The following is a 23,948-nucleotide window of genomic DNA, read 5'->3' as shown; positions in this document are numbered from 1 at the left end:
GCTGATTTGGCAAACTCTGGGGGAGGGAGCTGGCAGCGCTGCCGAGCCCCTGCCCCGTCCTGCCGGCTCGCCCCCAGCCCCAACAATGCGAGCTTTGATGCGCGCTGAGGGCCCCGCCAGCGGGGGGTTCGGGCGACGTGCATCAGCCCCCCGCGCAGCTCATCGCTGCCAGGGTGTCAAGAGATGAGGCAGATACACCAAACTCGGGATGTTTTCCCTTCCTTTTGTGATTTTTTTCTTTTATTCCTTTCTTAAAAAAAAAAAAAAAAAAAAAGACACAAACTAGCTAAATCCTTTTCCGAGGCAAGCAAGGGGAAGCGCCTTTCTGCTCCTTCCCGGGGTGCTCCCACGCCACGCCAGCTGCCACACCGCAGCGATGCGGGTCCCGGTGCTGTGCCCCGGGGCTCCCCGGGTCCCCAGCACCTCGCCCGGGCAGCCGGGCCGTCCGCGGGGCACGGCCGCCCCAAAGACCTTACACCTGCGACGGGGTGGGGTTTTTTGTTCGTTTGCAAGAACCCACTCGAGGAAGGTATTGAGAGCACAGACCTGATCACTGAAATTCCCCGAAACAGAAGCCCAGGTTCAGTGAGTCGGGGTTGCCAGCCCTGCCTGCAACCGTGGGAAGCGGTTGATGAATCCCTATTGACCTTTGCGCCTTTTTCTCCTCGAGTGGGTGGAAAATCTTGATTTTTTTTTTTTTTTTTTTTTTTTTTAGTTCTACCTTTCCCGGCTTGTTTGTTTGTTTTACAACTTTACTTTTCCCTTCTGTTATCACTTAGCGGGCGGGAGCACCGCACACGCTGGGAGCGCGGGGGGAATGGGGGTGCAGGGGGTCGCCGGGGCTCTCCCGGCCGGCAGCGGCGGCCCCGCGGCGTGCCAAGGGTTAACCGTGCCCGCTCCGGGGCTTTGCGCAGCGATGGATGAAACTGCCGCGACTTTTCCCAAAACCCATCAACAGGAGGGAGATCCCCCGGAGCCCCGGGCTGCAGCGGGCCGGGCCGGGCCGGGCCGGGCCGGGGGCGGGGGAGGCCTGGGCGGCTGCCACTCCCCCCCTAATGAGCTCATTTCCATGTCTGCGCCTCCCGCCACTGTGAGAAAATCCGCCGGGACATCCAGCGTGCCGATGCGGCCTGGGCTGCCCCGGTCTCCCCGGTGACAGCGCCCGCCCGGGAGAGCTCCACCGGCTGGGGGCGGGGGGAGATAAATAAAATAAAATAAAACAAAACTTGTGCTGGCCCCAGCACCTCGCAGGTTTCCGCGGGGGTGGGGGAACCTCACTGCTGCTTTTCGTGGGGCCGGGCTCCCCCGAACACTCGCCTGGAGCCGTGCGGGGGGGGCGGGGGGAGGGTGCAAAAGTGCTTGGGGACAGTCCGGGAGGGGGAAGGGAGCGCTGAACAGCCCCACACTTATCAATAACAAGATGTATAAATATCAAAGTGAAGGAGCCCGAGTAAGTCTTTCTAGAAGCGAGGAGGAAGCTTAAGCAGCTTTCTTTAATGGTGATTTGTAGCTCTGTAAGGGGCACGGATAGCAAATACCCTGCAGGTGCATGTTGTAACACTGCCATCCGGACTTTAATGTAGATTACTCTCCAACTCGTTTGATCGGTCCTTTGAAACCCTTTACAATTGCCTGTGACGAACCGCCAGTCTCAGTTTTTTTTTCTTTGAATAATGCCTTAAGGGTAAGTCCTCGGGGCTTTTAAAGATCTCCAGCACATTTTAAAAAAATCACGTTACATTTTTACTTTAGAGCGTGGGTCCATGTCTCTCAACTTGGGGCTGTTAACAGGCATCTTTTAAATCATTAATCATCTAATAGCCACCAACTTTACTCTGGAGGGGAAATACAGGGATCTTCTAAAGGCCTCCAAACATTTCTATAGCTTTTGGGATCATCCTGGTTAAAATTTAGGAGGCAAACACCCCATCCCTCCTGCTGAAGCCCTGGAGCTGGTGGGTCTCCGGTGTTCGTGGACTCTGCTGAGTAAATCTGCGCTGAAGGCCTTTCCTCTGGCCATCGAGAAACCCCCGGTTTAGAGAGCAAACCCGAAGGGTGCTGCAGGGGAGCAGCCCGGCTGGAAGGCGGGAGGGTCGGTGGGGGAGAGGGGAGGGACCCCGGGACCCCCCCACCCCCCCCTCCCGGGCCCTCCCGCACCCTGACCCTGCCCTGGGACCTCCACCCGCTGCTGTGCCTGTGCCTCCTAGCAATCAGGGAGCATTTTTGGGGGAGGAAAAAAAAAAAAAAAATAAAGACAAGATGAGAGGACGCAATAAATCCGGCAGATGTTTCCACTCTCTCCGCAAATAACATTTAACCTTTAATATTTATTCGTTAGTATTAATTCAAAAAAATAATTACTGAACTTCTGCCCTTCAACTTCCACAAGCGGAGCTTTGTTTCTCTAAAATAAACTTGGGAGAAGCGATCCCTCCGTATCAAACTAGGGATTTGAATTAAAGGCCCATTTGGGACACTTGAGACTACAAAGGGTTACACATAAATAAATGCCACATTTGCCTATTGCAAAAGTTTTCTCTGTCCTTTCTCAGTCACAACAGGGGAGGAAAAAGCCGTCGTTTATTATCTAGCGCTGGGCAGGAGCAGCCCCTCCAGAATGTGCTCTTAGATTTGGCCGGCAGAAGAGGGACTCTTTTTTTTCCCCCCCTCAACAGCAGCTCCTTTTGTTCTCCAGATCTCTTTCCCAATTTCAAGCTTCACTTGCAGATCCTAAGTTTGTTTGTTAATGACGCTATTACCATCTGGCTCGTCCTACTTTCCAAAAGATATAAATCTCCCCAGTTTCATTGCCTACATTATCATTTAAGTGCCACCATAGCTGGAAGAAAAATATGCTTTCAAGGCTGCAAATTCTCTTGCACGGAGAAACTTCCCGGGCGCGGAGCTGCCGCCCGCCCCGCCGGGCTGCGGGCCGCCTGGCAGGGATGGCTCCAAATGGATTTCACCTCGCAGCAGTGCTGGGAGAGGGGGAGACAGCACGATTTCAGTTTTACACCAGAAACTTAAGTGAACCTCCCCCCCCCTCCCCGTCGCCCCTTTTGTGGCTGTTTAATGCATCTGGCTACTTTGAACCGTTATCTTCGGCGGGGAGAGGGATGCCCGCCCGCTCGGCGCGGAGAGGGCAGGATGGGTCCTGCCCCTGGCAGGCTCCTCTTTTCCCTTACCCAGCGTGAACCCCCGTCTCTCTGCCATAAGTACATATTCCATACGTGTGAATAAACCTTTCCCACAGGCGTCGTACAGTAAAGGGAAGAAAAGTTTGGGCTCCTCTTAGTGCAAAGCGGTTGCAGATTTGTGTGCGCTTAAGCATAAAGGGAGGGGGGGGAGGGAGGGCGAGAAGGGATGGGGGAGGGAGTTGGGTCGGTTTGTGTATGGGCTCCACAATGACTCTATTTATTCGCTGCAACCAGCCTGGGCAGATTGAATAGGCGAGAGAGAGACACTCAGCCTTCCCAACGCGTGGGCTTTGTGGGATCTAGTCCCCACTAGCAGATTTCGACTGCTAATTTCCCATTCTGCGAGGCTCTCCTGCGAGGAGACACGGCCGTGCCCATCAGCTCCCTCTCCCCCAAACACTGCCCGTGTTTCCAGTCCTTTACCTCTCCGCCTAGAAGTTTAGCGAGGGGAGAAGTTCGAAGCTTTCGTTCTTTTGCTGGGTGTCCGGCAACGTTTCTGTGGGGGAAAAAAAAAAAAAAAAAGAAAGAAAGTATATGTACACGCACACACTCTTACACATAATATTGTCAAGCGAGGAAAAAGATGATACTCCTTTAATATGGGAAAGAAACCCAGGGATTTTTTTTTTCCCGAGTGATCTAATTGTTATAAATAATTACGGATGAAAAGAAAACTCACTTATTATGCACTTCTAATACTGTGTCTGCCTAGGAGAGAAAGGGGGCCAAACCAGTGATTAATTAATATCACACTGGCGTAGCTGTTTTCTCGCGAAAGGCCTTTTACCCCCTTGCTGCTGCCGAGTTATCATTCCAGCTCGAGTCATGTGTAGCCAGGAAGGGATCTTGTTTATAAATTTATATGACGACCTTTTCTTTGTGTGTGCTCTAAAGTTGATATGGACAAATTGCAGAGGTATACAATTTAAGTAGATGCACTTTTAATCACCGATCATTAAAATGGTTATGTTAAATATACTCAATTACATGCATGACTTCACCCTAACAGTACTTTCTATTCTCCCAGCTGCTCACGTATTCCTTAACTATAGTCAGCAGAAGAAACTCGATTATGCTGAATCCATACATTTCTATGGATTTCATCAGCCTAATTAATGCTTCAGTGTGGTCCATGTGTCTGAATGGTCCCTTTGCTATTACTTGGGTAAGGAGGCAGTGCTGGAATGCAGAGGGTCTTTCTTTCAAAGATACCCATGGGGGTCACTCTAGGACTCTAATGGCAAAGGTAGCAAGTGTTAAATAGCAGAAACATGCAGAGAAAGGGAAGGCAGCGATGTAAAAGGGACATTGATACTGTAGGTATGCCCAACAGGTCAGTGATGATAATTAAAACGCTTAAAGAAGAAAAGGTAAACGGAAAGCTTCCACAATTCGCAGCGTGCCTGGTTAAAAGCAAACAAATCAGCCCACAGAAACACACCTTGCTGATCCTGGCGGGGGAAAAAAAAAAAAAAAAAGTTGACAGCCGATTTTTAGCCTAAATAACTACCAGGGCAACCTCTTCTGCGAGCATCGCGTTCGAATGCCCCGTCTCTTCTTCAATTTTCTCGCTGTCGAAATGCAGCCTGTCAGGGAGAGGGGCCGGGCCGGGCCCCCCCGGAGCCCCGGCCGGGGCCCGGACGCACCGAGCTGGCAGGAGCTGCCCTTCCCCTCCCCAGCTTTCTCCCGAAATGAAGAAGCGATTAACACAAATAGGATGCGTTGCAGCTTTAGCGCAAACAGCCAATGGCGGCTTGTGTAACACATCTTCCCATCTTAGCATTTAGTGGGATCTAAACGGCCAGAGCGGTTCCTGCTATTCCAGCAACATTTTAATCGATGAGAAATGCATCGAGATGTATTTAATTTTTTGTTCCCACCTGTTGTAGTAGAAGACCATCTGATCACACCTTGCTCTGGGCGCTGTGAGATGTGAGGGGAAATCAGAGATCTTTCTTGTCACCCACTGCCCTGCGAAAAAGGTGGTGATGGAGCCCGCATCTCCTCCCTGTTCTGCAGCTCAATTGTCCTAACTTCGAGTCAGTGCCTTGCTGCAGCCTTCATCCTTCAAGTGGAGAGAGAAAGCCGGGAAGATTTCAGATCTATAACCAAATTATAACCTAGGAACTTTATGCTTGTCATGCTAATTTAATGACTTTTATACTAAGTGTAGACTTTCTGTCTTTTGAAATTAGCTCTTCAAAACGCTTTGTGTAATGACAGACACTAGACATAAGAGACAAATGCACAAGCAATAGTGGGATAATAATCTGGCAAACACTGCGCCGTTTAATATTAAAACGGAGAACAAAGTGCATTAAATCTCAGCAGAGAGGTACATCGGTGTCCAGTTCCATTGGTCACTCCAGAGGGTGTCCTCCGACAGCCGTCGTGCCTGGGTTCACCTGGAAAGTGAGCAAATACCAGATGCCAAGTACAAAATAGTATTTCACTCAGTGCAGTGCCCCTTTGATTTCTGATGGTGCTTGCGCGTGGCTGAGAACTCTAAATATCCTGATTTCGACAGGCTGGTTCTGCTGGGCCCAGCCCCTTGCTTGGTTCCCAGCGGGGGGATGTACATGCTGCGCTCGTATATATGGTTCAAACGTACGCATCCCCTCTGTCCCTGGGAGCGTTTCTGTGCTCCCTTGTTATGAGTGGTCCAGAAATCTGTCCAAGAGATGGTCCTGATAACAAAGGGAGGGGTAAACCCAAAGCTATAGGTGTTTTGCAGTCTTGGCGACTCACTCATTGCCTATAATTGTAAATAAGGTAAGTTCACACGACGATCGAGTAACGAGGGAACAAGAGGCCTATTTTAATCAGGTGGTTATCTCTCCTTGGTGGAGATCAGAGCTCCATCGCTTCTGGCCTTCTCATTGTGTCCCCCCTGCTGGAAATGACAGCTCCTTCAGAAATAACCAACTTGGTCCCTGGATGGGATTTCAGCTCCTTTGCACTACACATGTACCAATTGTCATTTTACAGCTACAGCGAAACCTCTAAATTATATAAGTGTATAAACTGGGCCTCATTAAATCCCCCCTTTTGGATAGCCTCAAGGTTGGAGAGTATATTACTGTAAGCCAGAGGAGTCTTAAATTATATCCAAATGGGGATTGAAACGTAGTGGTACTTAAGCACACTCCTTGTCTCAGCTGCAGAGGTTTCATTTTTCCCCTTCAGAGTGTTATAATATTACAAACGCAACAGTTTCCTTATGTCAAATCAAACTATCTGAAATCCTATTTCTTGCTTCAGCCTCTGGGTCCCTTTGTGGTGGGGACAAAACCACAAAGATACGATCAAACACTGTAGCCTGACCAAAGAGAAATTTATCGTTCATCTGAGAGAGCTTCCTAATTTGAAGCTAAAACCCTCCCCTTCCAGAAAGCATCTGAACATGCTGTGTAAATTGTTTTCCTGCACGTGTGCCTGTGTGTATGGATAAACCAGGGTGTGCAGAGGGACGGGGGGCCGAGGGCAGCGATTACCCCACAACTTAGAGCACGCCCTGACCACAGGTTGATTTTTTTCCACCCAAGCTGATATAAAAACAAACGTTTCGGTGGGAAATCTGTGCCTACACAGGCTGCCGCGGCTTCCCCCGCACCCCCACCTGGCTGCCCCGTGCAGCATCGTGGCCCAGGGGCTCGGCCGGGCCGGGGGGCTCAGCCCAGGGCACCCTCTCCCCTCGGGACACCCCAAAACGGCAGAGCTGACACCCCCCCCACCCCCCACCCCCAGCACAGCGCTGCCAGCTCTGGTGAGAGGGGCACGGCCGCTGCAGGGATCGCCCGGCACGAACACCCCCCCCCCCCAAAGTTGTGCTTGCCGGGAGGGGGTCGCCTTTCCCCCTTTTCCAGCCCTCGCAAGAGGGTCAGTGGTTTAACCAGGCGTCACCAGGACCTCGTTTTATCCCCGGCCCACTGAAGCGTGTGGCTTTTAGTGACTGATGGCCGCTGTGGCTGTGCGCGGCACAGTTGCTCTCACGGTGCGTTGCTCCAGATGGGCACGTCCCGCAGGCTCGGGGCGGGGGGTGGGGGGGGCACGGCCGCTTTGGAAAGGCCACCGAGACACAGAGATTTGTTCTGGGTCAACCCTCCCCAAACGCCAAAGTTGGGAAACAACTTTCGCAGCGTGTGGCAGGGAGGGAGGGAGCGGCGGCGGGTGCCGCGGTGCGGGGCGCCGGGGCTGGGGGCCGCCGGCCCCCCCCAAACACACCCCCCCACCCTCGGCCCGCCCCAGCGCATCACCCCCGTCCCTCTGCTCAGCTCTTCCTCCCCGGGCCCTGGACGCGCAGACAGCACGTTTCCAAACTTTGAAATGCCAAATCACGTTATTGCTGTGGCAGGAGGCTGCTTTCGGATCTGTGACAGCTGAGTTTTCCCTATCGATTATGTGACACTGCAGTTCATTTACACAGCTCAAAAGCTTAAAGACACTGGAGGAGCCCCCGGTTTAACCCGAAATCCTAACAGAAAGTGAATCAACTTTCTGGCCAGTGTTTAAACTGATAGATCAGAACTTAATTCGGAGAGACAGAAAGGGAGAGAAACGACAGCACGGATTTATCTTGCCCAGCGTCCGTCGCTGAAACTTCAGAAACTGCGGCGTGGAAAATCCCGGGCCGAAACGCTGATTAGAAGCAGCGCGTTCGGTGTCCAGACACGTTCTGTATTTTAGGAGGCAGATTACGGCGCTTGGGGTTTTGTGCGGGTTCACGAAGGACTGGCGTGGGCCGAGGCGGGTGCGGGGTGCGGTTGGGCTCCGGGGGGTCACCGGCCGCGGGGGCCGGGCAGCAGCTCCCGGCGCCTTTCGGGCTCCCCCCGACGGAGCGCCCCGGCCCAGCCACCGGGCGGCAGGAGGGGCTGGGGAACGGGGGGGGGCATTTTCCTCTCTCACATGGGGACGAGACCGGCCCCCTTCTACTGTCGGGCCCTTCCCTTGGCTTCTTTAACTGGGGGTTTTCCAGGAGCCAGCCCAGCTCCCGGGCCCTGCTGCTCCCTCCCCCGTCCTCGCCGAGGTTTCATTACTTTCTGTTAGTGCCTGGAAACAATAAAGGATGTGGGACTGGGCTTTTATTGATTATTTGTCACCCTGTATTTGTCAGTTTCAATAACTTTTCCTGAAGTTTTACTTACGGGCACTTGAGCTTTCGGATTAGGCCAGCTCTGCGGATTGCAGTGAGGGGTAATTATCCGCTGGCCTGCTTCCCTGCAGCCGGAGAGAAAAGAGCATTAACGTATAGAACGGGCAGGATCCGGCCTGAGCCCCCCCTAAAGCGCTGTCCGGGGGATGGGCGGGCGCAGGCAGGAGCTCGCCGCGGCCCTGCCAGCTGCCCCCCCCCCGGGCCCTCCGGCGCCCCCATCCCCGCTCGCCGCGCGCGGGTGCGAGGAGCCCGCGGCCCATCTCTGCTCCCGAGGTGCTTGGGGGCCCCCGAAGTCGTCGTCCCCCACCTCCCCCCCTCCTCGGTTGTGGAGGCGAGAGATCAACCCTCGAGAGACGGCCCCGTTCCCGGGAGCGGGGGGGGTGGGACGGGGGGGACACAGGACCCACGGCGCTGGGGCCCGAACCGGGGCTTTCGGCAGCGGCCAAATCCCCGGGATTCAATTAAAAAGCTGGCTCGCGCCGCTGGCGGGGAGGCGAAGCCGGGGGATTTGTATTATGAAGATCGACTCTTCAAAACTGCCCGCCTGGCAGCCCGGCCGCGCTCCCGCCGCCCAGGGGAGCCGCCGGCCCCGGGCGGCCCGGCCGGAGCCCCGGCGGGGGGTGGGGGCGTGGGGCCAGGCCCCACGGGCGGCGGAGCGGAGCCGCGGCGGGGGCAGCCGAGTCGGGGTGGGGGGAAGCGGCCCCGCGCCTCCCGCAGCCTTCTGAGAGAGGAGGGTCAGACCTTCCTCGAGAGAAAAGACCTTATCTCTGGCCATCTTCCTCCTCCAGTAACTTTACTAGTCTCCCAAGCGCCGCGCGCTGCTCCATACGTGCTCCAGCCACACTCATCTGCAAGCGCGCTAAAGGCGGGCTGGCATAATCGTTCCCCGGGCTGGCAGGGTGCCTGTCGTGTACAGTATAGCGTTTGATGTACTGTATCTCATACCACCGCAAGCTAAGAGACAAGCGAACACAGAGTGCCCAGTTACACAGGATTTAATTACGGCGGAATGCATTCTCCATGCTGATTAGCAGAAAAATCAATCGGGGGCTTATTTGCCACAATGAACCAATAAAAAAACAATTTATTAGAGCAATAATCTCAGCCCCAAATGGTCTAAATATTATTGTTTCGATTGCATTGAGGGAATTCAGACTGGAAGTGTTACACAGAGAGCATCAGGGAGTCCTTCTCCATTAATTCAGTAAGAGTTTCTAACCTCTTTCCAGGGGCTCACTTGCCGGCTGAGATCTTTGAAACAGATGGCCAAGTTCCCCCGTTTTAGGTCCAGGTGTCTAGGTTGCTGTAGTACCTATGAAACAAGATGCTCTGTGGGCTGCAACTGTCTATATGCAATGAGGCAAATCCAGCATACAGCTTCCCACTAGGTCTTAAAGATAACCCTGCTTTCCAGTGATTTATATGTGAAATTCCTAGAAGAGGGTAGGCCGCACAAAAGGTCCCCAAGCCATAGGCGAGATAAATGCCTTGTTGTAATATCATTAGATAAACACCAACTGATGTGCCAAAAATTCTCTGGTAGGGATGAGGGAGAAAGGCGTTCCCTTGGGAGAGTGCTGAGCACCAGGACCAGGCTGGGGCGTGTGGGGAGGAGGGGGGGGACCGCAGCGCCCTCGCTTCCCCTCTCCCACGTGAAATCGCTCCCTCCTTCTCATGATGGACTCGCAGTTTGCAGGGCTCCCCTGGGAAGTCCGTGGGAGGCTGGAGGGAGCACAGGCAACGCAGCGCTGGTGGGCCAGGTCACGCCAGGAACTGCGGGGTCCCCAAGAACTTAAAGTCTGTGACTCAGGAGATGCTGATTTTGCTTTACAGCTTTCTGTAACTCCAGTCATCTCTGTCCCAAACCGGAGAGGACCTCATTTCCTGCTCAGGGCTCTGCCAACCACAAGGTCTTTTCATAAGGCTGCCAGGGGTGCCTGGCTGCGGGAAGGACAGTCAGTGTTTGTCACCAGGGAATGAGCTGGCATCATAGCTCTAATCTGAGTCAACAACCTGGCTAGCCCTGAGCATGACTTCATAAATCATGCTATCTAATTGAAAGGCACATGCTTATATGTACCGTGTTTTTCAAAAAGGATGCAAAAACTAAAATAAAATGCAACAAACACTTCTTTTCTTCCCACTAGCCTATTAATCAGTCACCTGACTGTTTCAATTTACATTATTCCATGCAGAAAAAAAAAGAGAAAACATAAACCATCTTGTATAGCCATAATAAAAACACAAATGAAAAAATTCATCTCTTAATGAGAGGCTTAGCCTTTTTCTAACACATCCCTAATAATAGGAAAACAATCTTTAAGTGTTTTTAATTTAAATTGTTTTCATGCTTAATTCAAAATTGCTAAATAATATTATCATGTGTCTATGTATCTATTTAGCATTGAGGCGTATGATATTTCAAAGCAATTGAACCAGTTTTGAAAGGAGAAAGAGTCCTTTACCATGCCTCTATTCACTTTAAAAAAAATGTTTGTTAATACACATACGCTGGCCCGCCTTTTTCTCATCCTTCCAGCAGAAATGAAATATAAATCTGGGGCAAAAGATTGCCTATGTGCTTCTTGCTTTTCATACCCAAATCTCCTGCTTTATTTTTTTCACCCATAGGATCTGCAGGATCCCCCCTGTGAGAGGCAACTCAGCAGCTCGGTCCACTCTGCCATTTCAGCACTGCCACTGGAGAAGCCCAGGAGGAGCGCAGAGCAGTAGCTGAGCAGCAATTTGAATATTCATATTTAACTCTTCAAACAACAGAAGATACTTCAAAACCATGTGTGAGACAAAATGCCATTAAACTTTCAATCATTAAACCTCTGTTTAGCTGTACTCCAGAAATGAGCAGTTCATAACAAACGGGGAATTCTGATTGACAGTTTGCTATCAGGAGCCCTTAAGTAGGATTTTTCCAGCTGTAACGCAGTGTACTCTTCAGTGCTCCCTTTCGCAAGATGCTATTTCAAGTATAGGAGCACGAGGAAAATTTACATAAAAGCTTTGTATATAGTATGTGATTGCTCTGAAATTAAGAAGCACCAGTTTTCCTCTTATTGTTTTAGAAATGAAGAGTGCATTTTGTTTTCTTGTTTACTTAGTGCGCTCTGATCCCTTGATGTGTTTCAAGCGTTTTCTGTCAGCATCACGAGACCTTGCTTACCTGGTAAATTTTATGTGTGAAATGATTAGTGTTCAAAGTGCCTGAAAAAAACAACAGTAACGATGTCTGACAACTTTTCTTTTTTTTTTTTTCTTTTCCTCTGAAATAATATTTCATGGTACATTAAATGGGTTACGCAGTCTCTTCTTAAGAGACCCAAGCAACGTATTGCTGCATACTTAATGTTTCATCAAGCCGCTAGTTTTTAAAAGGAAAAAAGCTGAAGGCAGCATGCAATCCTTCCCTGAGCCTTTTCTCAGTTTGTTTAGAATTTGATAAGGAATGGTAATAACTTGGAGTCAGATAGTGAAAGAAAAATAAATTTTATTTCACAATAAACCTCTTAGTGTGTCATTTGCGATCACAGGCAGATACCAGAAACGCTACTCGTTAAAGCCACTGAACATTACTGTTTCAGAAGTCAAAAATGTTTTTCACCAAACTGCTTTCTTGATGTTCACTTCGGATGTAGCAGTTAAAACCAGGGCAGCCCAAGGAGAGAAACAAACAATTAAAACATTTACGTATTTGATTCTTGATAGACATCCCTGCAAGGTAGGTTTTAACATTTTTTTTCCTCTTAATTTTTTTTTTTTTTTTTTTTTTTCAGTAAGAAGGATAAGCTTGGAGTGCCCAGTCACCGTGGTAACTGCCAGAAAAATTCTCCTGAAGTTTGAAGAGGTCAGCTAACAGGGTCAACAACTCTGGCCTCTCTCTGAGCTGGGCCTGGCAGGCTCCATCCTGCGGTTGGGGTGTTAGCGCAGGCTGAGCCCTGGGAGGTGGACCATTCCAGCTCTGATATAAATTTTTTGAGTCAGTTCACGGCCTGGACTCTCCAGGTGGCCTCCAAAATCGATTGTGACCTTGTGACCCTGTCTAACGGAGGCATAGCATCCAACCTAAGTAAGGATTTAGCCAAGAACGACAGCTTTCCACTGAGTGTTATTGGGGACAGTACAAACAGTTTTGGAAGCAAGGAGGTAGGTATGAAGAGTAGAGGTCATTAAAAGCATATTAAAAAACTATTTCAAAAATCCTTGTTAGTGGAAAGTTTTTATTAGCAGTAACTGTTCCTTAAATAAACTCCTCTGGCAACTTTTTTTTTTTTTTTTCCTTTCCTGACAACACTGTATCAAGTATTTCAGTGCATTAATATATGAAAAATCAACACTTTATATATTCCAAGCCAAACTATTATTTTATCTACCTCTGGATTTTGAACTTGTAAATGAAGCTGACTGACGTGTTAAACTAGATGTCTATGAAGAATGTTTTTTTCCTTAATATCATAAAAACCAGGAAGCTGCTTGTTAAAGTGGGTTGTTTATTTTAGGACATAACTTCTCTAATATGTACATTCTTTTTACATTCAAAAGACTCTTATTCTGTCTAATTTTATTTTTAAAGTAGGAAATGAAGTAACATTCAGAATAATGTGGCATGAAAGTGTGAGAGTTGCACAGGCTAGTTCCTTTACTGATTTGTAATACAAATAGACAAGCCACAAATATGGTGAGGCATTTTTGTAGAAGAAAACTGTGGTCATGCTAAGATCATATTTACAGAGAATACAATATTTTTTCCTTTAAGATTTTAAGCAACAAACTGTGTGGGGGAGGGAGATGCTGCTGCAGAGGTCTGATTTTGTTATCAAATCTAGAAACTTGCCCTTCCGAGCAAGCGGATTTGCTCTTGTGTTTTATTCCTGCTTCTACAAAACCTCATCTCTGCATGCATTGCTCATATGAGTAGCCGGCAGTCATCAGATGAGTAAGTGGAACTACACCAAGGAGCAAAGTCCAGTCTCCCAGGTGGAAAACACTCTCAGACTTTAAGTGACTTTAAAACTGCTCTGAAGGAAGAAAATTGCATTAATATTTGCTCCCAGTCTTAGAAAAATTATGCAAATTTATTCCAGCAGGAATCTTGCCCAAACACTTCTTGTGCGTCCCAAAAGAGAGTCTTTCTTCCCAGTCACTTACCTGTTGAGCAGTTCCCCTGAGTCTGGAGGAGCTGTGCAGAGATGGGGCTATTAAATATGGGTTAGGATGAGAGTCTGAGCTGTTCTACCTGCTAAATATCATTGTACTGCTGAGAAGTCCCGTAAGTTACAACAGCAAGAGTCTCTCTAGCTTTTACTCACTGTAACACCTTGCTCTGCAGAAAGTCCTCCAAAATCCATGGATGCCTGTTGGCCAAGGTTTTACCTCTCATAGGGTTGGCATGATCTGCTCTGGTGGAATTATTTGAAGGGCAGGAGCTTAATTACCAGGAATAAGAAGGGGTGGGGCAGAACTGTGCCCTAAAATAATTTAGGGCCCAGACCTGCACATGCAGATATCAGTGGCGACACTCTATTTAATTCCACTCTGAATACTAATCATAGTTTGTTGCTGTCATTGGTTTTTAACAGAACTATGCTGAAAACAATTTATTCACATTAGCCAGTGTGTTGGTTCAGGGGAGTGTCTTGTGTGACTAAGCTTGGCAAGACAGAGCCTACAGCCCTCAGTGAGGACCAGCATGTTTGCTTAGTTTTCAGAAAGAAATTAATATAGAAATGGTGAGCAGCTGGAAGGTGAATCTTCAATATTTTCAAAAGCATCTTCAGAATTTTTAGCAGCTTTAGCAGCTTTTTTTTTTTTTTTTTTTTTTTTTTTTTAATACTTACATCTTCTTTGTAATGTGAGCATCCAGTGCACCAGTTCTACCTGACAAATGGGATCAGTTCTAAAACAGATGATACAACTGTTCCACTGGAACTTTTGGATCAAAATTTCCCCAGATTTTCCCCACAGCCTCAGGCTTGGAATGGGGAATCGTTGGCAGAGGGAACAACAAAGGGATCTCAAGAACTTGGACTTGCTGCAAATTCTTTAGTGTTTATTTCTGTAGATCCTATTGAATTTATAATCAACAGCAAATATACAAATGTCACTTGAAACAGGTCCTGGGCTTGCATCTTTTGTACCTCTTCATGCTGTTCAGTTGTTCATCCGCACCCTGGGATGTGGAGTGCCTGGAGACGCGCTAGCGGTACTTAGAGGGACTATTCGCCTTCCTCTTCCCCTTCAGCTCAGTGAAGTGCTCACTCAGATTCGTTTGATTCCTTGAAATATTTTCTGAAGTGCAGGCTCTTTTAATTTTAACAGAGCGATATATATGAATGGGCTTGATACCGTGTTAGAGATGAACAGTCAGAATCACCAAAGGCTCTCATGGTTCCCAGCCTCTATCCTATGGATCACTGATAATCCATGAAGCCTTGGCAAGTTTGCTGCAGGTGGTCTGTGGAACTGTATTAAATAATAATGTTCATAGTCTTCAATTAAAATTTTGATGAGAAGAGTGTGTGGCAGTCTGCAAGAAAATCTGAGAGCTGAGAGTAATCTACTATCCAGAAAGCTCTGAGGATGTCTGCTTTACCGGAACGTGTCAGCCTGTGGTCCATGAGGCATTAGAAGGTATTTTGAGAATGTTTTCAAATTAAATACATACCCAGTTAAATGGACACACTTTATTACTCATGCAAGCAAGCAAAACAACCAAAAAAAACCCACTTCAAAATAAAATGAAGAAAATAAAAGTAATAAATGAACATTGAAGCCTCAGCCTCGTTTGTGTTTGCTTGTATCTAAACCCCCCAATCCCAGGGCTCCGCAGAGACAGAGAAGCCCTGCTCTGGAAAGCGGCACGTTGCCACAGCCTGGATCGGGGCTGGCAGAGGTCTGTGTGTTCTGGAGGCAGCAGGGAGGGCAAGTGAGCGCCGGGACTCTCAGGTGTGCTGGCGGAAGGTCCTCAACAAGTGCTGCATTTCCTTCTCCTTTTACTTCTCTCCACTCTGAGTGTGTGTGTGGCTGGCGTGCAGAGGAAAAGTCAAACTAATTCTGATGCTTTTCCCTATTCTGGGTGGACTAAGTCAGAGAAAGCACTTAGGGCAGCCTTTGTGGAAGGGTTACAATATAGGTTGATACTTTAGGAACTATAGGAAGTTCTTAATCCTTCCCTGCCTATGGGACTGTCATTTATAGACCCGCTATTGTCTCACTCATCTTTTATAAGGATGTTTCCTTACATTAAGGTTCCAAGAGCAACTGGACTTTGCCTTTGTTCATAGCTATTTTGGCTTGGGGCTTAATGCACATCTAGTATTCTGTTTATGCTTTCACTGCTCTCCTACGCAGCAGACTGTACCTACACACTGGCTTAGGTGACATCATTCTCAAAACGTTTATTTCTGTGTTTCTTTTTTTTTTTTTTCCTGATTTGTCTGTGCATCTTGATTTTACATTAACCTACTTTATTACAGGTAACAGGATAAAGCATGTGGAACTTTATGCATTCAGTTGGTCATTTCAAGTTCAGTTCTTGTTTGATGAACAGGCACACTTGCTTATAAGAAAGCTTCTATGTGTTGTTTTTTCTCCAGGTTAAATTCCTTTTATAAAAAAAATGTCTAACTATATAACAAGAATGAATTCAGCCATGAGCAGAAAAAAATGGAGGTGTAGATTATTTTGGATGTATAAAATTCAGCTTGAAGTTAGTGGTGGTTTAATTACAGGATTTTTAAATTGCTATTCATACAGACATCCATTGTTTTCTGCTTTGATTTATCTCCAGCTCATCCCCTTCAGAACCCCATTTCTGGCAATCTCAGCAACATGTGAGGGTCTGGCAGCTTCTGCAGACATTGCCATCTTCCCTGCACTGCTCCTTCTTCTGCGCTGTTACACCCGCTCCACAGCCTGTCACTTCTCAGAAGCCCTTAATGATGCCTTTCCTCTGTCATCTGCCCCATGGCTCTTCCAGAATCAGACACTTTTGTCAAAGTTTTTCAAACCAATCTAGAAATAGATACTGAAATAAAGGCAGGTGGTCTGGTGATCAGGTGATATTCTGCCACTGCCTTCCTGCCCTGCCTTGGGCAGGTTACAGACCTCCACAGCTCAGCTCTTTGTCCATAAAATAAGAATAGTAACAACTTTGCAAAGTGCTTTTATATGTCTGAAAGATTTGATGCAAATTAAAAGCTACCTAGATTTTGTCAAACCTGGCTCTACCTAACACTCTCCACTCTCCACTGCTGTCTTCTGGCTGCTGAAGATTTGCTGATCCGCCTTTTAGAGTCAGGCTTTGGCTTCAGGCCTTGCATGTAGCGACATCTGGGCTTTTAAATTACCCTTGTGTTCATAACATACATAGCAGCTCTGATGATTTTTTTCCACAAGCATTCTCGTTCTGCTGAAAAAAAACCCCAACCCTGAACAAACTACAAACAGCCTGATGATGAACGGTCTCGAGTGCCCGGTAACCTTTATGTGCTCCAGGCAGTGCCCAGCTTTATCATGGTCATTAGTGGGCCAGCGCACATCGAAATGTGTGATCTATTCCTTCCCCAGCCCCCGTTCCGCCTTGCTTAGCAGTTCCTCTCGCCGGTGAGTTGCTCTTGTAGTTTCCAGTTATGTAACCCATCTCATTTTGTGAATATGTGAATTTAACAGCTGTCAGTGTCAGCAGCGGTTGTGGGGGGTGGTTTTTTTTTTTTTTTTTTGGCAAGCTGGCATTACTCATCAGTCTCATGGTAGTTTTGTTTGAAAAATGCTTGTGTTAGAAAAAGTGGATTTATCAGCTCAGCACTGTATGGTGCTAGCATGCAGCACAACAAAAGACAAGTGCTCATTTCAGTAACGCTTGCAGCATTTCATGGGGCCCCCAAATAGGCTGAACAAGGCTTCTCTGGCAACTAACCCCAAGTACAGTGGGAAACTGTTAAAGTGGCAGTGTCACTGCCTGGAAAATGGATTTGGTTTTCTTCCATCGTTTACTGCATTTTTTTTTTTTAAATAAAGACTATGAACTCTGTTAGGAATTTCACTGAATATTGGAGAAAAAAGAGGCCTAACTGAAAATGTTGTGCTCTTAGAAATGTTTACATCTTATGGTTTCTTGGAGCGTAGACCAAACTGTCGGTCTTGTCCTTCCCAAAGTGGGTCTCTTTTATGGGGAAAAATAAGATACTTGCAGCTTTTTCAAGTAATACTACAAAGTCAGTCGTGCTGCAACCATTCAGGAAGAACTCATTCTTTGTTCAAATCAGTTTATTTTCAGAATGATTTGCTGCACTTACACTTTCTTTTGTAACTGCTCTTCCAGAATGCAAATACAACCTGGAGAGTTTTCTGTATTTGACTGAATGTGTCAGGTGGTTAAAATCATGTTTTAAAAACAGTATTACATGTTGCAAATGTGTCAAACTCTTTGTTCACATATATTTAAAACAAATGTATTTTTCAGTATTTATTTGGTTTTTCTCTGTTTACACTCCATACAGATGGTGAAGATAAACCAGTGAGTTTCATTTTTGCTGAAAAATTGTCTTTCACGCTTTCACGTTCTCACATACTGACAAGATGCTACAAAACCCATGTGACAGAGATCAGAGGGAAACACTTACTTGAAGGAATCTTTGTCATTAGCTGTACTGTAAGTTTTATAAAAGGTTCAATTTTATAAAATGCAAATTCTGGACTAATTGTTCCTCTGCAAGCCCTTATGGTCTCTGCAGCCGCATAGTTAATCTACTACCCGTCTCTACTCAGGTATCCAACAGAAGTCAGAGCTGGGTAAAACACGTCTTCACAGATCAGTTACATCTATTTTTAACTTTTATTTGTTAAAATGTGATTGTTTACCGTAACTTCCATTCAGACAAATGTATTTAAACATGCACCTTTTTAAGGCTGCACAAAAGGCAAATGCATCCCGCCGTGGGGGCACACACACACAAACAGGTTTCCGTGTGTTCACCTCCCACGTGGAGGTATGCCCCAGCTGCTGCTGTGGCTGGGTGGGAGGATGGATGCATGCAGCTCCCACCTCATCTGCCACTTCTCCATGGAGAGAGGGGGCTACAGTGAACTGTCTCCGCGAGGACAGCGGTTTGTGGTTATCAACTGCTGGAAAGCCTGTAACACCCCAGAGAGAGATGCCAAGGCCAGAGACATAAATGCGCTTCGGCATCACGTCATGTCTGCACAGAGAGGGTGCAGGCCCTGTAGCCTCCGCAGCCCTGCCCGCAGTGTCCTGCAGCGTCCCGTGGGCATACGCAAAGCAGCCACTTCTGGATACCAAGAGCTTGCTGTGAGTAACCCGTCAGCTTCAAACCCATCCGAAAACAGCGCTGCAGTAACCAGTAGGATGTTTGCGTTTCAGCTCGGTACCCAGAAAATTGAGAACTTTCTAGAGTGTTTCTGAAGTAGTGTGGACAAACTGGAGACCCTTGGTTCTTAGCCAGCCCAGGCACAGATAACATAGAATGATGCTTCAGGGAAGCAGGGAGGGTGTTTGGGAGTTCTTTCTCCCTTGACTGGAGTAAGTTTGAAAGCTATAGAGAGGCAGCAAGAACAGGCTAGGGAACCATGCTTTGAGGGCATGGAAACTGTTGAAGACCTTCCACCACCGGTACTCCGAAGCCCTCTCTCTTGTTCGCACCCAGGGCAAAGCCATGCAGAGACTGCTCACTGCCTTCTCGGGCCCGATAGTGAATAGTATGTCCTTCGTGACTCCCTGTACCCTCACATTTGTGGCTCATCCTCTGGTGCCTTGCAGAGCACTCAGGGCCAGATACACTGCAAGGCCCCAGTGTAAGAGCGTAACTAAGAAATGCAGTTGGAAAGACCAGGAAAAATTTTTATCAGTAACTGTGTAAAGGTGGGGGTGGCTGTTCTGGCACAGAGAGCCAGTACTGAAACATTTCTCCCACACCTACCGCTGCAAAGTCGTGGTTGTTGACTTGAGTGACAGGGGAATGGGGGACTGGGATGTCTCAGCCCAAACTCCCTTAAGCCTTGGCTTGATGGGTGAGATCTCAAACATAGCCAAAGCCTATGACATTAAAGGCTTTATAAAAGCAACAGTGCCAGTTTAAAATCAATCTCCCACGTTACCAGCAGCACCAGCAGGTGTAACGTGATCCAGGCAGCCCAAGCCAGGGAGTAAACAAACTGCTGCCTTCTGAACAAGTTGCACGAGAGAAATGCTCCTTACCAGGAATTACAGCGGATATTTGCGCTGTGAGCTGTCTTGCTATTGAAAGACCTATGAAAATGGACAGGCTCCTATGACTCCTGATTCCTCTTATTCCACACAGGTTTTTCCCTTTACACTCAAAACAAGGTAGGGGGAATATTGTAGGGAAAGATTTCCTTAATAAGCCTGTAAATTTTAGTGGGATTTGGCCTGATCTAGCTCCTTGAACTTCAGTGGGGTCTGTTGCTGGGTTTCCCTAAGCCAGAGAAAACAATCCCATTGCTTCAAATCTGCCACGCCAGTCATCAGCATTTAATATTGTCCCCAAGGGAGCTGCTTCCTTGCTCTTCTGTTGGGTTCCCAGTCCCATCTCCTGTGAGCAATATTAACTTAAGGGCTTTTTATTTGGCTACACCGGTCACTTTTTCCTCCTCCGATGCCAATGCTTAAGCCTCCCAGCTATGGTGAATTCATCCTCCATAGACAGCCTTACTGTACCCAGACCTTCTCTGGCTGTTCTTGGGTCCAGTTGAACAGAGGTTGACCGCACCATTTTATACCATCTCGGTGTTACTGCTTGGCTCCCTAGCTGGGAGAAGTGCATAAAAGTACAAAAGGTGCATCTGTTACAGTAGAGTTTGGACCTTGACAAGTATTATGGGCTTGGCAGGTTCTAAAACTCACTGCAGAGTCCTTGGAGTACACAGACCGTGGGCACACTATGCTGAGGTACCAGCAGTCCAGCTCTGCTCCTGTGTTTTTGCCTCCCAGCCCGGGTTCCATCCTGTCCCAGAGAGACTCCCCCCTGCCCCCATGCCTGCGCTCTGGTTACTCATGAGTTATGATAACACATAAGCAGCTTAGAGAATTCTTATCAGAATAAGTTGAACACAGTGCAACATTTAACTCTTAATGACAGCCACCTCTGACTGTGAGTGACATGTTATAAATTATGTTTGAACTGTATTTTTTTTTTAGAGGCAGATATTCCCTCTGCCACCCAGTCAGTCCTGTAACGTTGCACTTGTGGCCTTAATCCCACTTGGATGTGTGCCCTGCTGCCTCCACTTTCCGTCACTTGGGTACTTTAGTATTCTTGAACAAGTGAACAATCTTTGTTTCTGTACCTTATTAGGCCAAAGACCATAGCAGCTAGCGATGGCATCAGCAGGCCCTGCAGGCAGGATTCTCTGCAGACACAGCCAACCTCCAACAAACCCCTTTTTATCCTCCTGTTTCTAGGAAGAATTATGATGGTGGTGCCCTGCTGTTGATCAGTCAGATCTGTGGTAGGCCTAGAGATAAGTCCTGTAAGTGTGGTGTACTGTAAAACAGCGGCTCCCATTCATTAGTAGCTTGTGTGTAATAAACCACCCAAAGGAGGGGGGGTGGGGAGGGAGAGGGACGAGCAGCTGCAGTATGCAGGAACAAACAACACAACTCATTCTTGGGAGCCAAAACTTTCTAATTTGCTGCTGGGCTGCTGGGAGCACTCAAATTCTTTCTGATAATACGCTCGTGCCCTCGATGTCTCTCCCCGTGTTTCCCGAGTCCTGCTCTCTTGAGGTCCCTGAGTCTGGGATAGTTTCACTTTGAACCCAAAACACAGAGGGTAGTTGAACAGGGAGGAGGGGAACACATTGGCTGCCCAATGTTTGCAGACTCCAGCGTAAGAAAGCGGTGGACTCAGTCAAGTCGTTCGGCCGGGGAATGTCTGTTCACGTATCTGCTTGTGCAGTGAGTAAACAAAACATCACATGGGCTGCAGAGCAAGCACAAGACACAGAGCAAACCCATGTGTATCTGAGGCATGCAGGAGGAACAAAGTATCCCAAACGTTGTTAGTGATTTAGAGCCTGGTGCAATATTTCAAAACTTGTATCTCCCAAGAGGCAAAACCCCAAACAAACCTCAAATCAGTAATAGCTGAAAAATTGTCTATTTCTACTGTTTTTTCACACGTTCCTGTAAATGTTTATGTGAGTATAAAATTTCCTCACTGAAACTGCTTGTAGGCATGTGAATTTAAATGGAGTCTGATAAGTATAATGTAAGATGTTGCATGTGTTGAGACATCAGTAGTTCCTAATAATCACATAGCTGTTATTACATTGGTGCTTTACGATCTCAGCCTTGGACCATTCAACTGCCCGCAGAACATTTCAGACCAGGAATTCAAATTATTGCGTGTTGTACAACTGATCCCATAGACCAGACCTTTGTGCTAAAGTTTGTATTGCACAAGAAAACAAAATTATTTTCAGATAGATGCTGCTCTGGAGGACTGCTGCTTCTTGCAGGAGATGACAGTGACTGCTTTTTCACAGTGATGTGCCAGGCTGTGACGGTGCTTGGACTGTCTCCTAACATTTGTATAGACAAGGGCTACTTAAATGACAAATTCAGGCTTGGGCCAAACTGCAAGTACTGTTTATGTAGACAAGGCAAAGTCTCAGATTTGAGGTTTTCCACTTTTCTGCAGGAGATCCATCTTTCTTTCTCCTCCCCTGACCTGTTGGGGAGCTATGCTGTGAGTTGTCAGAGCCTTAAGCTCTGAAATGGGAGATGCTTCTGCCAAACTGCTGCTTGGTAAAGTTACCCAGTGGTTTGAGGTAAAAATGTTCCAAAGAGCCTTTGTATATATCCACCAAATGGTGTTAACTAAATCTGGGCATAAAATGGCCACAAAGGTGATCAGGGGATTGGGAAACCTGCCATATGAGGAAAGCCTGGGTTTGTTCAGCCTTGAGAAAAGAAGGTTTAAGGGAAACCTTATCACCATGTCCCAGTGTTTAAAGGGTGGCTACAAAGATGAAGACTCCCTTTTTACAAGGAGTCCCATGGAAAACATGAGGGGTAATGGGTACAAGTTACTCCTGGAGAGATTCCAACTGGACACAAGAGGAAAATTTTTCACAATAAGAGCAATCAGCCACTGGAATAATCCCCCCAGGGAAGTGGTGGATTCCCCAACATTGGACACTTCTAAGATTTAGCTGGACAGGGTGGTGGGCCACCTTGTCTACACTGTGCTTTTACCAGGAAAGCTTGGACCAGATGATCCTCGAGGTCCCTTCCAACCTGGTATTCTATGATTCTGTGATTCAAAACGGTTTTCTCATCTTCTGAAAGTTTAGGTAGAGAAGTTTAGGTAGTCCAGCACTATGAGTTCCGATTGTGGCATTTTGGTGATTTACAAAGTCAAAGTAATTTGGCATTTTGATTTCCCAAACTTAGATTGATGGGTAGGTGGGTAGGTACATTTATAATCAAAATTCTGTCATCGGTGCCCATATCGAACACGGAACCTGATGTCACTACTCCTTGCTGTTTTCAGGATGTCCAACTAGAGTTGCAACGAGGAGGACTTTATGGCAATCTGTCCATGACTTCTCAACAAAAATGACAAAGGTAACACCTCTGGTAATCACTGTTGTGTACCTTTACTGTATAAGCAGATGGGTCTGTAGCAGACAATACTGGTCCTTGTGCAATTCATGTGAAATAATGTTATATATCGCATGGCCATTATCAAAAGCAGAGCACTTTTTGGATGGACCTGCTCCCCTGATAGGAGGCAACATACAGCAGTTACCTACCTGTGATCATGCTGTCAGCAAAACATTTGAAGTTATAGATGAGACCAGCAAACTGAGTGAATGTGCTGTGTAGGTATGAAATCAGGGGAGGGAGTTTTTTCGGAGGGTTTGAGCCCCACCTCCAGCACCAGCAAAGCCATGTAATCCTTCCCTTTGCAATTAGAGCTGCAAAATAACCCCCGGGCCAGAGCACTCACACAAGGAGCAATTAGACCAGCTAGACAGTGGGAAAAGCTAAAAATAGTCAAGAATATGCCTCCACAAATATACCTTGAATCATTACAAAGGGATGTTTCCTGAATTTCCTGGGAATCAGTTATTGCTTTTATATTATCATAGTGTTCTGCTAGAAGGGCTGTATTCTAACTGTTCTTTGACAGAGGTAAAGATGAGTAACCCAACTCTCTTCTTACACTTAAGACATTGAAAAAATCTGAGTAAATACTGAGATTTTCATATCTAGCCAACTGAAATTGGGGGAAATTAATTGGTTCATATTGAACTGAGGCAAAATGTGCCTCAGTGTTCTATTAAGAGAAGCAGGTAAGTAATTTGGGAATAAAAAAATTACTTATTTTGGGTTATTTAATGGCTCAATCCAGTTTTCTCTAAAAAAAGGATATATGAATCAATGATATCCATTAGCTGAATCCAAACTATTATAAAAACTCTCCTTTTAGAAAGTATATTATTTGTGAAAGGCTGACAACTGCTGACTTATTTTGCAGTACTCCTGAGCTGGATGAAATGTAAAAAAAAAAAAGGCTAATCAGAGCAGGATATTTTTAGTC

General features: G+C 47.1%; 1 long non-coding RNA gene across 1 annotated transcript in view; it reads left to right on the top strand.

Moving 5' to 3' along the window:
• Nucleotides 1-12,604, top strand: part of LOC141963247 (uncharacterized) — a 36,498-nt gene extending 23,894 nt beyond the window's left edge. Inside the window, exons 2-3 of the long non-coding RNA XR_012634071.1 lie at nucleotides 10,981-11,147; nucleotides 12,138-12,604. This is a non-coding gene — a long non-coding RNA (uncharacterized LOC141963247). The remainder of the gene's footprint in view (nucleotides 1-10,980; nucleotides 11,148-12,137) is intronic.
• The last annotated feature ends 11,344 nt before the right edge of the window (nucleotides 12,605-23,948 follow it).

This window comes from Athene noctua, chromosome 8, assembly GCF_965140245.1.
Source record: "Athene noctua chromosome 8, bAthNoc1.hap1.1, whole genome shotgun sequence".
In the NCBI taxonomy this organism is placed as follows: domain Eukaryota; kingdom Metazoa; phylum Chordata; class Aves; order Strigiformes; family Strigidae; genus Athene; species Athene noctua.
Note: the sequence above shows the minus strand (reverse complement) of the source record. Positions and strands in the feature narration are given on the sequence as shown.